This window comes from Saccostrea cucullata, unplaced genomic scaffold, assembly GCF_032062105.1.
Source record: "Saccostrea cucullata isolate Sc308-1 unplaced genomic scaffold, CSIRO_AGI_Scuc_v1 ctg14735, whole genome shotgun sequence".
NCBI lineage: Eukaryota > Metazoa > Mollusca > Bivalvia > Ostreida > Ostreidae > Saccostrea > Saccostrea cuccullata.
Window position 1 is genome coordinate 1 of NW_026919072.1, and position 15,141 is coordinate 15,141.

General features: G+C 34.1%; 1 pseudogene; it reads left to right on the forward strand.

Annotated features, from left to right (window-relative positions):
• Positions 1-5,113: 5,113 nt before the first annotated feature.
• On the forward strand, positions 5,114-12,249 carry LOC134278858 (uncharacterized; annotated as a pseudogene).
• The last annotated feature ends 2,892 nt before the right edge of the window (positions 12,250-15,141 follow it).

Genomic DNA, 15,141 nt, shown 5'->3' on the forward strand with positions numbered 1-15,141 from the left:
TTTAATTTATTCTTTATTTTTTTGTAAGATGATGCGTTTACATTCTGTGATAGATAGAGAATACCCCCCTTTTTAGGGTGGGGCTCGGGGGTTGGAAGTTAACTAAATAATCTCTAAATCTTACCCCAAACATTTTAGAACTCTGGGTCGGTCACATTTATTGTGATGTATCATTTGGAGGGGTGGGTGGGTAATGGATCATTGCATCAGACATAAAGCAAAATTGCTTTATAGTGTCCTCTACAAAAATTTGAATTTTTCAATTAAAATTTGTATATGACAAAATTTTAATCGAAAAATTCAAATTTTTGTAGAGAACAATAGGTATTTGATTATTTCAAGAAAATAATTTTCTTCTTAAACATGTTAAATATTAACATATTTCTCTTACTCGTAATGGTTTCCTCCTATGTATATCAATAAATTCACTTGCTAAACCTATATGAAAAGCTTTTCAAATTATTTCAAACGTAAATACAAGTTAATTACGGACAAGACTTTCTTTTCAAAAGTGTAAATAACATTAACCTGGAAATAATCCCGACCTTTAATATGTTCGACCAGTAATCCCGTGTGGTAAATTGGAACCCCTTCCTTCAGCGAAAACCGTAAAGTAAACAAAACCCAACCTCCCCGAATTAACTGCTGTAAGTGTTTTAAACGAAGAACAGCTCGGAAATCGGGACATAATAAAATATTCAGGAGAAACTGCTAAATCTTCCCTGTGGACCAATCAACCACCCCAAATGTTCTTCGTCCCGGGTTCGTCATGGTTAGATATGCATTTTAATGGTACCGTGTGTTGTAGCGGTCCACGATATTGACATGGAAGCTAATCTTTGATTACCCGCTTTATTGACCGGCGCTCTTAGTTTTACTTCAAATCAAACCTGGTAATATTGCTCCAATTCCGTTACACCTTCGTAAGGCTGGCATGTCACGACCCTTTAAACACCGTGGTTGACATACGTTTTGGACTGTGTTGTGGAATACTTATATTTTGATGTTTGGAATTATTAAAGTCATCGTCTGAATAAGAATGGAAAAACAGCAGGAACTGTCCCCCAGAGAGCAATGTAAGTATCGACTTTGGTCAAATATTTGTTACATGAGTTGACTCAGATAAAATGAACCGCATTTTAATTTAAAAAAAAATTAATATTTTCCAAATTTAATTTTGACTTGTGTGAGCTTTTTTCCAAAAATAAAAAAAAATAAAATGCATATACGGTAGCAGCCAATGAAATGTATATTATAGGTTGTGAAAAGAATTCCAGATTAATGTTTATGAATTAAATAGCAATTAAATATTGCGAAAGTTGTTTAAAGGGATCGAGGAACAATACAGATAATTATACATAAAGACCCGAGGCTAAAAGTTCACCCATCTATAATAAAGCATACAATGTTAAAAAATATTACGGGTGTTAGTCCGTTTTTTAAAACCGTTAAATACTTTTATCTTGTCATAAATTGGCTGAATTATTTGAATAGAAAATCATTTCATCTTAACATAGTTTTTAGCCCAGTTTAAATATCCCACGCCCACACAACTTTAAATTACTTCTTCAATGTTATCAGTTGTTTCTTCTCACAACGACATGCATGTATTTCAATTCCTCCAAAATTATAAATATATACCGGTCCATATCTAGAGCTTTAACTATTAGACTTGTTTTTTGCTCCCGCTTGAAAAGTGGGGGATATTAATTTGGGTTTGTCCGTCCGTCCGTCCGTCTGTCCGTCCGTCCGTCCGTCCGTCTTTCTGTCTGTCTGTAACGCTTTCGTTTCCACACGATATCTCGAGAACCCTTTGAGCTTTTGCAATGAAATTTAGCATAGCAACTCCCTATGGACTAAAGAAGACCCCTATTGATTTTGAGGTCAAAAGGTCAAAGGTCAAGGTCATAAATAAGCAAATTCTGTCTGTTCTGCAAAACACTTTCGTTTCCACACGATATCTCTAGAACCATTTGAGCTATTGCAATGAAATTTTATATAACAACTCCCTGTGGCCTAATGAAGACCCCTATTGATTTTGAGGTCAAAAGGTCAAAGTTCAAGGTCGTAAATTTACACATTCTGTCTGTGTGTAATACTATCATTTCCGGGCGATATTTCAAGAAGATTTTGAGCTTATGCAATGTAATTTTATACCAAAACTCTCTAGGACATCTCTCGCCCCTCTCAAAAAGCCCCGCCCCGTTTGTTGTCCCCCGCTTGAAAAGTGGGGGATATTAATTTGGGTTTGTCCGTCCGTCCGTCCGTCCGTCCGTCTGTCCGTCCGTCCGTCCGTCCGTCTTTCTGTCTGTCTGTAACGCTTTCGTTTCCACACGATATCTCGAGAACCCTTTGAGCTTTTGCAATGAAATTTAGCACAGCAACTCCCTATGGACTAAAGAAGACCCCTATTGATTTTGAGGTCAAAAGGTCAAAGGTCAAGGTCATAAATAAGCAAATTCTGTCTGTTAAAACACTTTCGTTTCCACACGATATCTCTAGAACCATTTGAGCTATTGCAATGAAATTTTACATAACAACTCCCTGTGGCCTAAAGAAGACCCCTATTGATTTTGAGGTCAAAAGGTCAAAGTTCAAGGTCGTAAATTTATACATTCTGTCTGTTTGTAACTATCTATCATTTCCGGGCATATTTCAAGAAGATTTTGAGCTGATGCAATGTAATTTTATACCAAAACTCCCTAGGACGTCTCTCGCTCCTCTCAAAGTGCCCCGCCCGTTTGTTTTATTAGTATTTATAGTATTACATGTCGCTATTTTTAGCGCAGGGACATGAGGAGAGTTATTGCGTATAAAACAGGTTCTCGGCGGACTTTATGTTCTTATTACATCTATTAGAACTGTTTAATAAAGGCTAAATAAATCAAACACCATGGATTGTGTAAAATTTTGAGAATACCGAACATGAAAACATGAATATATACATTTTTGTTACTTCTGTTCTGCATATACTTCCCACCTTTTAAAGCGACTCCGTGGTCTAGTGGTTATTCTCTCCGGCTTCAAATGTGAGAGGTCCCGGGATCGAATATGGCTCGAGGACCCTCTCTTTTTTTTTTTATAAAAAATACTTTTTTTTTACTAAATGACAGTATTCAGCATGTGAAATGAAAAATTTATGAGGTTATAAAATCATCATTACAGTGTGATAAATATTCCATATGAAAAAATCTTCTAATAATAACACATAATAAAGAATAAGCAATCAAATCTTTATATGCATATTGACATACATGTATTTTATTTCCTTCAGTATACATGTATACATTTAATAATTCTACAAATTCAGTCAGGGGGAGCCGACTTTTCCCTAAGCGGGGACACGAATTCTCTGAATTAGCTTGTTTTATTAGTATTTATAGTATTACATGTCGCTATTTTTAGCGCAGGTGCATGAGGAGAGTTATTGCGTAGGTTCTCGGCGGACTTCATGTTCTTATTACATCTATTAGAACTGTTTAATAAAGGCTTAATAAATCAAACACCATGGATTGTGTAAAATTTTGAGAATACCGAACATGAAAACATGAATATATGCATGTATGTGACTTCAGTTCTCCATATACTTCACAACAGATAAAGCGATTCCGTGGTCCAGTGGTAATGTCTCTCGCTTTTCAAATGTGTGAGATCCCGGGATCGAATCTCGGTCGATCCTTTCTTTTCTTTTTTTTTTTAAATACTTTTTTTAACTAAATGATAGCATTCAGCATGTGAAATGAAAAATTTATGAGGTTATAAAATCATTTTCGGTGATAAATATTCCATATAAAAAGAATTTTCTATGTATACACATAATAAAAATAAGCAATCAAATTTTATATGCATATTTTTTATATATATTGATTCAGTATACATGTATACATTTAATAATTCTAAAATTTAATTATTTACAACTTAAGTAGGGGCCCCCACCCCCCCCCCCCCTCCAGGAACTGCGCATGGCTTACTTTTTCCCTAAGCGGGGGACACAAATTCTCTGAATTAGCTTGTTTTCCTCTTTCGGTGTGTGCTTGGATTTCATAAATAATAAATGTTTTGATTGTAAACCCCCCCCCCCCCATTTTTTTACGAATATAACAACAATAAATTTTGTAACATGCTAACCCAAACCCCCCCCTAAACACTTTTTGTAGCTCTATAGCTCTAAGGTCGAGTACTGTTTTTATTTTGTTGTCAGATTATTCTCAAAAGTTCCCCCCCCTATTGCTTGTCAAATTCATTTGGAAACCCCCCCCCCTCCTAACTCGAATCCGTTGCTACGGATTTTGATTGCTTTCGACACTTGAAAGATTTTCAAAAGGTATGGAGATTTTTTCAAGTTAACATGGTATAGTTTTTATTACAGTTACAGTAGTATCTAAAAAAATCTTTGTTATACACTTGTCATATCATCTGCTATAAGTGCGAAGTAAGGAGTTGATCCTTACGTTGCGGGTTTGAATCCCACTGTGGTTCGTAGAGACCTTTGGATGAGACCGTATAAACTGAGGTCCGGTGTCGCAGTAGGTGCTGGCATTGCTAACATCCCTGATTGCCGGAAAGGGCAAAAATTTGCAGCTCCCACCTGCAATGGTGTTGTTTCCATATGAGTGAAAAATTCTCGAGATGGACTTAAACAACATAAATAATCAATCTCTTATTCATGTGTATAAAAAGTCATTCATTTACTGGGTTTAACCCCACCAATCCCCCGCCATCCACCCCCCCCCTTTCCCCGATAATAAACCCTTTAGTTTGAAAGTCAATACATTTTAAAATTTTTAAATTGCTTGTTGGTCTCTTTTTTTCAAGGGGACAACTACAAATGGAGAAATCGCCATTAATAGGAATAACAAACATACTAAAAGCCAAACATGATCACATAAAAAAAAAAAGGGTAGGACAATGTTAATTTATTATGACAAGTGAAAAGAGTATATTTGATGCTTTCTGATTTCTTATAATTAGTTCATATTTTTAAAACAAATTTTTTTTATTAACTGTAAAGAGAGAACCTGGACATTTAAAGAGTTAAATCAGTCGAGCATCCTTAATGAAAAAGCATGTGGAGATATTTTATATGTCATCGCCCTTTTAAAAACTATTTCAGAAACATTCGGATTATGACGCTCTTGCAGAATGCCGCAAAATGTTCCGAATGGAAATGCTCAATTAAAGGGAGCTCTTCCAGTTTAGACAGATGTGCCAGCAAGAGGTATCACGTGATTTCGATATTAAAAATGAGATCACAACTGCATGTTTATTATTAGTAACTGCATAAAATTTAACCGTTTGTTCGATTAGAATTCTTACAACAATGAACACGTTCCAAAGTTAACGTTTATGTCGTGATTTTTCAGTTTCCAGGTCAAAGACCTTCTTAACAATACAGATAACGTAGAAAGGGACAAAGAAAACAACATCGAAATAAAGAATGGATACAGCACAATGTAAGAAACTGTTTTAAAGATCTTGAAACATACATGCACCATCCCATGCTGGGTTGACCATTCTACCACAATTCATCTCATGTAACTTTAACTAGATAGATCAACTAGATAGGTCACATCACAGCCGTAGGGATACCCCCCCCCCCCCTTTTTTTTTTTCTACATTTTAATTTTTTTGAAGGTTGGGAGGGACTCCGGGGAACAATACTGGAAAACAAAACTGAAAATCTAGGCGGATATGACGTACCTAAGAAGAAAAAACCCCAGCTGGACAGAGAGAAGGAGATCTGGAAAAAGAGGATGACCTGTCTCAACGTCTGGTCAGTCGGGAGAACCAACAAGGGTAAGGGGTGAGGGAGGGGATATAAAACAGGCTGTCCCACTACTGATTACAAAAACAAATACACAACCCATAAACTAATGTAAAAATGTTTATTACAAATACAAACTCCAAAATCAAAAAACTTTTAAGGTAGAACAGTAAAAAGGGGGTAGGGGGGGAGAAAAAAAACAGGTTTTCTCCTTACTGAATATAGACACAAGCATGCACCCGGGAAAATTTAAAAAAAAAGGGGGGATTGCAAATTTTTGCAAACTCCAAAGTTAAGAGATAATAGATTAGAAACAAAAAAAGAGCTGAAATAAAAAAAAATTGAGTAAACAAACAAAACATTTTCTTCCACATCTACTAGTGAAGAACTTTAAACAATAGGCCCAAGAGCCTTGAATCCTCTTTTGATAAATTGTACAATCTATCACTTCTATTAGAAGCCTCCAACTCTATTAGTATCATAAGACCCAAAATGCATCAACTTACAAAGTTTGATAATATTTAGCCAGTTAAGACTGAAGATATTATAATATTAAAAAAATCATAAGTAGGTCAAGTATACCTTTTTATTGAAATTTTCTGAGGACTCAAGATACATTAATTGACAAAGAATGATGATTCTAATTAAATAATCCTGAGTATTCAAAAGTAGGTCACCATGACATACTTTTTTTTTAACATTCTCTGAAAACCCCAAAATGCATCAAAGACAAAGTTTGACATTCTAAGCCAATTATACCAGAGATAATTAAAAATTGCCATCAAATTAAAAATAGGTCAGGGTGACCTACTTTTTGGTCAACGTTATCTAAACACCCCAAAATGCCTAAACTGACAAAATTTTTTGATTCTAAGCAATAAGTACCTGAGATATTCAAAAGTAGGTCACCATGACCTACTTCTTGTGGACATTTAATAAACCCTAAGATGTCTCAACTGACAAAGTTTTTGATTGACCAATAAATTCAGATAATTAATTAATTAAATATAGCCATAAAATGTCAAAAGTAGGTCACAGTGACCTCTTTTTTTGAGTTCTTTGAAAACCCAAGGTGCCTGAACTGACAAAGTTTGATGATTCTAACTAATACGTACCTGGGAAATTTTAAAAAAGGTCACTGTGACCTACTTTTTGGTCAATTCTCTAAAACCCCAAAATGCATCAACTGACAAAGTTTGATGATTCTTAGCCAATAAGTGCCTGTGATACTTAAATATAGCCATAAAATGTCAAAAGTATTGTGCCTACTTTTTGGGGACAATCTAAAAAAACCCCAAAATGCATCAACTAAAGTTTGATATTTTTGGTCAATAATACCAGAGATACTTAATTATAGCCACAAAATGTCAAAAGTAGTCACCATGACCTACTTTTTTTACAATCTCTGAAAACCCAAGATGCATAAATGACAACGTTTGATGATTTTAGGTCAATAAGTACCAGAGATTATAACCACAAAAATTAAAAGTAGGTCACCATGACCTACTTTTTGGTTACTTTCAAAATAAGATGCATCAACTCACAAAGTTTGATGATTCTAAGCCAATAAGTACCGGAGATCTTAAATAAAGCCATAAAATGTCAAAAGTAGGTCACCATGACTTACTTTTGGTTGTACTTCCAAAACCAATTATGTATAAACTGACAAAGTTTGATGATTCTAGCCAATAAATACCTAAGATACTTAAAATAGCCATAAAATGTCGAAAGTAAGTCATCGTGACCTAATTTTTGGGCGACATTTTTTAAAGACCCAAGATGCATCTACTGACCATGTTTGATGATCCTAGGTCTGAAGGGAATCAAATTATGCGTTTTAAACAATTTGAAAACAAATATCGGCAAAATTAAAAAATAGGTCACAGTGACCTACTTTTTATAAGTATGTTTTAAGGTCCAAGAGCATCAAAGTACAAGATTTGATGATTCTAAACCTCCCTGTGTCTAAATAATGGGGTTTTAAAGTTATAAAAAAAAATAAGTCATAAAGTTCAAAAAGTACGTTACATTGACCTAATTTTAAGTTGACATTGTTGAGGACCCAAGATGCATCAACTGACAAAGTTTGATGATCATAGGCCTTCATATTGTCCAAAATATGCCTTCAAATCAATTTGAAAACAAATCCTAGCAAAATTTAAAAAGAGGTCACCCTGACCTCTTTTATTAACATGATGTGAAATCGTAAGATGCATCAACTTACACGATTTGATGATCCTAGTCCTTATAGTAGGCAAAATATACACGTTTTTACTAATTGTAAATTTAGGTCAACTTTGAAGTGACCTTGAGACCACGCCCTTTGCCCCAGGGTAATTCCCTGTGCAAATTTTAATCTTCGACATATCCTATCCTTGTATGTAAGTTTGGTGAAAATCTGCCTGGTGGTTATGGAGAAGAAGATTTTTTTGCAACCCGTACTTTTGGTTGTGTTTTCCTGATTATCTCCCCTTGTTTAAGGGCCCAACCCTTATTTTAATATAAATGGTAGCTCTTGGGCCAAGGATACCCTGTGACAAATTTGGACTGATTGGCCAAGGGCTTTTTAGTTATGGCCCATATTCTAAAAAGTTTACGCACACCGCACAAATGGCCATAGCATTAGCTCTTTGAGCCTTTGGCTCAAAAGAGCTAAAAAAAACCTGAAGATAAGACACCAAATAGAAAACTTCTTTTTGATAGAAGAGTTGGAGTCTGTTCTAGATAACGACAAGCACGATGTGTGAAGCGACAACAGAGTTTACAGGATCTGAGGAGGTAAGACAACAAGTTTTCAATACCTTTAGGATATAAGATTACAGAGTTTTCAGAATCTAAAGGGGGTAATGTAAGACAACAGAGTTTTCAGAATGTTGAGGAGGTGAGACAGCAGTGTTTATAGGTCTAGGGTGGTAAGACAACAGAGTTTACAGGATCTTGAGGTGGTTAGCAACAGGTTTCAGGATCTGAGGAGGTAAGACAACAGTTTACAGGATCTTGAGGTGGTTAACAACAGAGTTTACAGGATCTAGAGGAGGTAGGACAACAGAGTTTTCAGGATCTAGAGGTATATGTAAAACAACAGGGTTTACAGATCTGAGGAGGTAAGACAACAGAGTTTACGGGACCTTAAGGGGATAAGATTACAGAGTTTACAGGATCTCGTGGGTGGAGATCAACAAATAGTACAGATCTCCAAGAAGTGGGACAATAGATTTTAAAGGATACAGCAATGGTAAAACAACAGGGTTAGTAGGATTGTATCAAGGAGGGATCACCGCAACAGAGTTCACAGGATCTACAGGATGTAAGACAGTAGAGTTTACAAGATTTAAAAAAGGTAACACAACAGAGTTTACAGGATCTAGAGGAAGTATAACAACAGAGTTTACAGGGTATAGAAATGTAAGACAACAGAGTTTACAGGGTATCAAAGGTAAGACAACAGAGTTTACAGGGTATAGAAAGGTGAGACAACAAAGTTTACAGGATCTAGAAGGAGGAAGACAACACACTTTACATGATCAATAAGATGTCAAGCAACTGAGTTAACAGGCTCTACAGAAGGCAAGACGAAAGAGCTTACAGATACCAGTAAGAAGGGGGAACAAATAGTTTTTGTTTCCATAAGGTACAGTAACCGAGTACACAGGATCTAGAGGGAGTATACAACAGCATTTAAAAGATATTGATGAGGTGAAATAAAAGAACTCACAAAATATAACGAGAAATGTAGAGCCAAAAGAGTTTAAATATCTACAGGAAGTAGGCCAACAGAGTTTACAGGACAAAAGTGTGGTTAACAAGAGTTTACAGTATCTAAAGGAAACAAGATATTTTACAAGGTCTGTAATCTAGAAACAAAATAGAGTTTACAGGATCTTGAAAAAGACAATTTAGCTTACAGTATCTTATCAGGAAGTAAAACAACAAAGTTTACAGGATCTGAGATTCTAAGACAATTAAGCTAACGGAACTATTAGCCAGTAAGCCAACAAAGTTTACAGGATCTAAAGAAGTTAAGATAAAAGAGTTTACAACATTTTTAAAAGGTAAGACAACCACAATTTAAAGGATCTTAAGGAGGTAGGACAAAACATACAGGAATAGAAAAGGATAAAGAATTAAAACCGACATGTAAATCTCTAGCCTCTCACTGTGGCAACATCACTGCCAATAACAACAGAAAATCGCCACAGGAAAATAGAATTCTCTTTCTTTCTAATGACTTATTCAGCATTTTTTCTCTAGAAACAGTTTCCAAAGCAAATCTCATCTTTTTAATAATTTTAATTAAGTTCAACTCTGTATTTTGTAAAAGAAAAAAAAACAAATCACATAATATTCAAGCGATGTTTTGATTGAATACAAACAGGACCTTGAGCAACAGAAGGAGGAGTTGGAGAACAATAAAGAGAGACTGGAGGAGGCCCAGGAGAAATCAGACCCTTCATCCACAGCACGCAGACACTGGTATGTTACTCCTAATTATAACACTCTACATATCTCTGATTAACTTACTAGTATTGGGTCTGAAATACATCAACTCTGCTAATTATACTGCTCTGGGTATTTGATTCTGAATAAGATATTATGTAATGCATCAATTCAGACTCTGCAATTCCCATGGATTTACTATTAATAGATTATGTAAAATTGTGCTAATCTTATCCACAGGCATCAAACATGCTTAAATAATTTTTGACCTGCTGCAAGTACAAGCTGAGTACGAGGGGTGGGAGTGGGGCAATTTATAAAAGGAAGTTTGGTGTCTGTGATTTGAATGATATTTCTGTCTAACTGCAATTACTTTAAAAGTAATTATTCATACTTCATACTTTAGCCAAAAATGTTTTAAGCTGTAAGTAACTTTTTAGTATATTTTCGTCATCTATCATTTAGCCTTGCACAATATGAACTTAGGTTCTTGAATGTATCACTGTTTAAGCATGGTAAATATGGTTTGATGGTTTAATTTCAAAATATTTTTTGGTTGAGGAAATGGATGCTTGTGAAAACATTTTCAAACATCTTGTTTATAGCATTTTGTTACAGTAATGAAAACTTGAAATGTAGTTTCTGCACCTATTCAGTCATTATCAAAGTAATTGATTTAGAAAAGGACAAGGTATGGTAACTGCAGAATCTAGCCTCTTGATGTCAGAACATATTCAGAAATCAGAACATAAAATTGTGAAAGTTTGTAGTTAAGAACATAAGGTGACACTTGTATTAAAACCAGCACTAACTTTGATTCAAAGCTTACACAGAGGCCATGAGAGCGTGCAGAAGTAGGACATTTTCTCAAATTTCCCTCAATTCTCAATTGAGTTTCCTAAAATTTGAGACACATTTCACTTTGTGAAACTTAGAGCACAAGCTTGCCTACCTGAGAATTTTAAACGCCAAAAATATAGAACTCAAATTGATAAACTTGATTTCAAAAAAGAGACCCCAAACCAGAGCAAAAAGGGTGTTCACCTATCTTGTATTTCCATTTAATGAGCATGTTCACTTGTCACAGTTTAACTTTCCAAAGACACTTATCTAATATAAAATAATATTGATACATAACAGTCTAAGATAGTTATACAATGTATGTAAATTATTTGAATGTCATTTGTTTCAGGGAGATAGCTAAGCGTGGAATACTGGAGAAACAGACAGTTTGTGGAATCTACAGTACAGAAGTACCGAGCTGAGCTGGCTGCAGCTTCCTCTAACAGTACAGCCAAGGAGATACTTATGGCACACAAGCTAGACGAACAGGTCTCATAGATGTGTAGATAAGGCCATTCAAAGAAAAAATATTTGATGATATAAACAAGCAAGAAGTCACAAATAATTTCTACTTAAAGAACAAACTATTTGACATCTGTAAGAGTAATAAATGGAAGAGCCAGCAAATCTTCTGAATGACCCTCATTATCGAGCTCGTTTCTGAAAAAAAAACTTGTAATTCTGAAAGAGCCATTTCTATATTTGCAAGCTAATTTTAAAACTTTCCAGTTCTGTTTAGTCTATGGGGTGTCTTTATTTCTTGAAAATTTAATTGATTATTTCAAAGGTGAAGTCCCTTCATGGAACAGTTGGAACAGAAAAGACAAAAGAACATAAAGAATTTGGAATCTCGTTTGGTTTTGGCCATCGAAGACAGAAAGGCGACCTTTAGGAGTGACAGTATGGCTTTGTCTGACAGTGTTGAATTCCTCTCCCAGCAAACGACCAGACAGTCGTGTCCAGTAGACACTCGGACAGTACGATTAAGCGACCTCTCTCTGAGTCGATCTGCATCACAAAAGGGAGGTAACTCATTCAGACACTCCTTAGGAGGTCAGAAGGGGGACAAGACAATAGCAGGGTCAAAAAAGACACAGCCAGTGTGAGGCACCCCATGAGACTGAGTGTTGACTATGGGGAGGACAGATTTTCAGATGGTGAAGTTTACGTTACCTGATAAAAGTAATGCTTGTTCTGTGATGTGATATATTAGCATTAAAACATATAAGAGGACTGGGTGGTTGTGGCCATTTTCAAAATTTAATTACCTCCTTTAGAAGAAGAGCTTTATATAAAGATACATGTATATACAAAAATGATCAAATCTCCAAAGAAAAATGTATGAAAATTTATTTCACCAAATGATTGTTGACAGCTGATGATATCATCTCTGATAAAATAAGTTTTATCTAATGTTTAATTTGTTGAGCCAAACCTCCTTTTTGGGAAAAAGGTTTTAATTTTATGTAAGGGCATTCATAATTTCTGGGGCAAAAAAGCTAGAAAACAAAAAAGAGGGAGATTTTGGGCATTATTGTTATTGAATAAAATTATTTTAATAAAAAATGAGAGAGAGAGAAATTTATATTCATTGCTTGTTCACTGTTATTGAATGTTATTGAATATATTATTATTTAATTTAAAAAAAAAAGGTAAATCACATGTACATTGTATTCTTTGTTTACATGGAAAAAAGAGAATAATTAGCAAGTGATTATTGCTTTATCCATACGCTTTTCAATGTCAATATAAATATATGCATGATGGCATAAATGAATAATTTAAATGATTATAAACCCCATTAGACACAACAGTGTGTTAAAAAATAACATTCAAATATATTAATGTCAAGATTTCAATTTAACACATTTTGTCATTGACAAAAATTTTATCTGCTAATATACATGTAGTATCACTACTTTTATTCCAAGGACATTTTGCAAAGAAATATTCCCCTCGTTTTCATGTAGAATATGTGTTTATATTGCAGATTTTTGCAGTAATGCACACCATTATCGGTTTAAGCTGTAGTTTTTTCCCTCATGATTTTCCAAAATTTCTAAATCATTTCGCTCACCTCCTGATGACCTTGTAGTTCCAAATATTTCTAGAAAAAAATTTAGTAAAACTTGATAAAGGAATACACAAAAAACATTATTATATATTGTGGTTAAAGATTAAATGCAATTCAACAATACAAACTATATCACTTATAAATATAATCTTTTAAAATACACTATCACTCATGTTTTACTTCTGATAAGATATTTTTACTTGATAAAAGTTATTTTACCTTTTTAACAAAAATATAAATCCTTTCCTGAAAGGTTCCCTTTTTTCCCGGAAGCTTTCCGGGGAAATAACATCCCAACAAGGGGGCTTTTTTTATTCTGAAAGTAAAATACAATTCCATTCAAAACTCAGCATCTGCAAAGCTTATTAAAGCTAGTTATCTATGACACAACAAGCAGGTGACTCAAATTTTATTTTCAGAAATGGGGGGTTTTGGTAACCCGACTTACCTATGTTATCGTGCCATTTAAACACAATTTATTGTTGTTTATAAACGTAATTTTTGCATAATTATTCATATTTATCTAGAAATTAAATATAATGTTTTTTTTTCTACATTGTTTGAACTTTCGTATGGTGTGTGTATTAGGTCATTCTGAAAAGTCTGCATTAAAAATTAACCTGGTCGAAGTTGTTAAAATTGGATACGGGGTTTCCCTTATGATGCATGGCACTGTAATTTTGTCTCCGCGACGTTGATAGCGTCATTTTGATTGGCTTTCCGGGAGGAGATTTTTTAAGGAATTAACGACATGGACCTATCACAGGAAAGCTTACATTTTGAAGATCAACATGGTTAATGTTGCATTTCAATGCAATCTGCAGAAGTTTATGTATTTTCGTTTCGAAGGAAAGAGGTCAATTTTACTACAGTAAGTATTCAAAATATTTTTATGCAACATACACTATTAGAAAGCTGAGAAAATTTCCTATCTGAATATTGTGGGTCTGTAATAATTTCAGAAAATAATTCCATTCAAAAGTCATCACCCTCCACGCAAAATTTGAACAGTTTCTATGTACCTTTAAATTCATTCACATTTTTTGTTTCGTACAACCACAAGAGAAAATGGGAATGTGACATTTAAATTAGGATCGACTTATTGAAAAATATTCTATTTCCAAAACACCAAACAGGGGGCCTATAATGGTACAAAAATTTTATTTTGTTGCCAGGATTTCCTCTAGATTCTGACATACATATAAATGTACTGTATAATAACGCAATAACCCGAATTTCTAATGTGATAAAAGAAAATGTTTATTTATTGTCTTATTAATCTAACTATAAAAATACATGTATTTATAATTTTTTTTTTTTGTGAACATGCATATGGTACTTTGTGGTTTTTTTTTTTTCAGTGAGTACCAGGTATACACAGTCAGACTTCGTGAAAAAGCAAGAATCATTCCATATCATGATTATGGTACCCGCCGTAGTAGCAGATGTCTGGGATAAACTTAACACTCAAATTGTCCAGGAAGCATGGATAGTTTAGACTGAATATATACAATTATTGATTGATACCGAAAAAATTTTATATTATGTATTTTGGGCCATACAAATTTAAAATAAAGTTGTGAATTAAGTGTAGTGAATTCTTTTTTCCCCTTTTCCTTTTATAATATTGACAGCCTTGATCTGCTTTGTGATGTCTAGACAGAACTCTGACTTTTAGTGAGCATATTTAATTTAGATAACTATTTTTATAAATCTTTTAAAAGTAATAAATTGTAAAAAAAATTAAATTAAAAAAAAAAAGGTTCACTTTTGCCTTATTTGGCCCTGTGAATTTCTAAAAAACTGAAACTGCATTGTTTTAGTTAACATTGCATTAAATATCACTTAGATCTTTGGTACTTTCATATCTATCAAAAATGACGTCATTTTCTGGCTAGTAAAAGGAATTTTGACGTCACGGAAAAGCGTCAATTTCCTCATATTCTGAAAAAATCTAGAAAAACGGTCAATTTTTAAAGCTATTTTTTTAATCTTTAAATAGAGCGCAACCTCTGATCTAAAA